Source organism: Macrotis lagotis, chromosome 1, assembly GCF_037893015.1.
Source record: "Macrotis lagotis isolate mMagLag1 chromosome 1, bilby.v1.9.chrom.fasta, whole genome shotgun sequence".
NCBI lineage: Eukaryota > Metazoa > Chordata > Mammalia > Peramelemorphia > Peramelidae > Macrotis > Macrotis lagotis.
Window position 1 is genome coordinate 401,210,543 of NC_133658.1, and position 2,687 is coordinate 401,213,229.

The window sequence follows — 2,687 nt, forward strand, 5'->3', positions numbered from 1 at the left end:
CCTGCAGGGCCCGGGACCGGCCAGATGCTCCCTTGCACGCCTCCGTTCCCGCCCCGTCTCGGGGTCCCCCCGCGTGGCTTGCGGCTGCTCCGCTTGGCCCGCCCGCCTGTGCCCGCAGCGCCCGCTTGCTGCCTGCCTCTCTCTCCGCGGCGCACGCGCTGCCGCCCGACTGCGGGGAGTTACGGGTCTGGCCAGGCGAGGGAGGCTCTGCAAGGGAGCAGGGTGGGACTGAGGGGCTCCGGCCGAGGACAGCCGAGGAGGCCAAGGATGCTTGCATGCTCACGCCCTCGTCCCTCCCCTCCCCCGGTCACCTAGAGCTTTCCCTTGCCTTGGTTTGGAGGTCCACTTAACCAAGGGCTGGAAACTAGGAGACCCGGATCTGAGTCTTACCTCTGCCACCAACAACTGCGTGACCTTAGGCAAGTCACTTCAATCCTTCGGGTTCTCCGCTTCCTCCTAGATGACCAAGATGAGTTCCAAGATACTTGCCACTTCTAAAAAGTCCAGGAAAACATTGGCACAGTGAAGATGTAAAAAATGGCAAGCAGCCAACTGTCTGACCTGCAGCCAGAAAAAGGAATGGAGGAGCTGAGATTGTCTGAAAGTTACATCTTGCAGCTTCTTTCTATAAATGGCCAATGAGGTAGGCTCTGTCACACTGAACAGAGAAGGCTGCCTCACCCCGGACACCTGCCAGCTGTATGGGCAAATTATTTAATCTTTGTGGGACTCAGTTCCCCTATCTAGAAACAATCCTAGTTCTTCCTACTACACTACCTACTTTCCAACTCTAAGGCCCTAGCCCTCACAACACAGACAGGGTCTAGGAAGGGTCTTCTCCATTTCCCTAGTAGTACTGTAGAGAGTTATGATTTTCATATAAATTAATATGGTATGTGTAATGAATCTAATAATGATAACTGAATGTCTAGAGATCCTTTTCACAGGAAGGTTCTGGGTCTGGGAAACTGAAAATTTGTTTTACTCATGACAAGTCCAGCATTTTTTGCCCGTGTTAAGTGAAGTGAATCAGTTCTGTTCTCCACTATACAACACAAAACTATGCAATCAATCTAACCATTCCCGGAGCACTCCTACTCAGCTGACCATAATGGATGTAATATTTGTATCTTCCTCCATGGTAGACTTTTCCTGGGGCAGCCAGGTGGCTCAATGAATAGAGCACTGGCCCTGGAGTCCGAAGGATCTGAGTTCAAATTTGATCTCAGATATTTGATGCTTACTAGGCGAGTGACCCAGGATAAGTCACTTAACCTCAGTTGCCTCACAACCAGGGTCATCTCCAGTTATCCTGATTTATATATGGTCATTGGACCCAGATGACTCTGGAGGGGAAATTGAGGCCAGTGACTTTGCACAACACCCCCTTACTCAAGCATTGTGGTCTCCTTTGAAAATGGACAAAGAACAACAGGATTTTTTCTAGGAAGATCACTTAAATTCTCAAAATACATGCATATATTCTCTGCCCAAACTTTAGGAAGGCAGAGCTCCAAGGAATAGTTTAATCCCATGAAATGTAAATCATTTGCAAATCAATTCCTTACAAAGAAGTAATTAATAAACTGCTACCTTATTCTTTCTCTGGCCTGCTTTCTCATGCCCAGATTAGAGATAGCTCAGTAAAAAAAAAAAAATGGTTAACAGTATTTGTCACTTTCTTTGCATCATCTTGTCTATCTTTCTCATTTTTAGATCAGGAAAAATCTTGTCTTATTTTGGAGAAATGAGGGAGAGAGCCTGCATCTCATTCATCTTAGGATTCACCAAAGGATAATTATATAATTTTTCTCATATATTTTCAGCTTTCAAATTGCTTTTTTAGCCATTATATCCTATATCTACTTTATGGGCTTGGTAGGGAAGAGATTGTTGCACCCATTTTACAGATAAGGAGATTGAGGCTGAAAAGTGAAATGTCTTGCCCATAGTTACACAGCTATAGGTAGATAAAGGCAAAAGTTGAATTCAGATTTTCTATGAACCCAATATTCTTTCCCAATTCAGTTCACCTAGCACCATGCTAGGTGCATAATTTTTTGCTATTTAATTTCTGACTCTTCATGACCCCATTTGGGTTTTTTTTTTTTTGGCAAAGATATTAGAGTGGTTTGCTATTTCCTTCTCTAGCTCATTTTACAAATAAGGAAACTGAGCAAACAGGATTACGTGATTTACCCAGGTTCACACAGCTAACAAGTATCTGAGGCTAGATTTGAGTTTACAAAGATGAGAATTTCTGTCTCTAGAACCAAAATCATCCACTGCACCTCTTAGCTCCCAGACACACAATAGCTTCTGTAAATGTTTGTTAAATTAAATTCTACAAACTTTTGGACTGTTTGGTTCTGCATACACTCACTTTCCAACATTTCCAACATTCTCCTAAATCTCTTTTATCCACAATTGCCATTCTAGGTACAAATATCTCTTTTCTAACCTTTATTCTATCTCTTCCTCTCCCTGCAACTGCCTTCCTGGGTGGGCATCTTGCTATCTGTGTACCTCTCCTCTTTCTCTGCTCTACTCCAATGGTTTTCTCATCACTCCCATAGCATTTTCAGATGATTCCCCACAACCACATTTGCAACCCTGACCTCTCCCTTAAGTTGCATTTCCAAATGTCTATGGGACACTCTACTTGGATAAAGATGCCTCCAACCCCA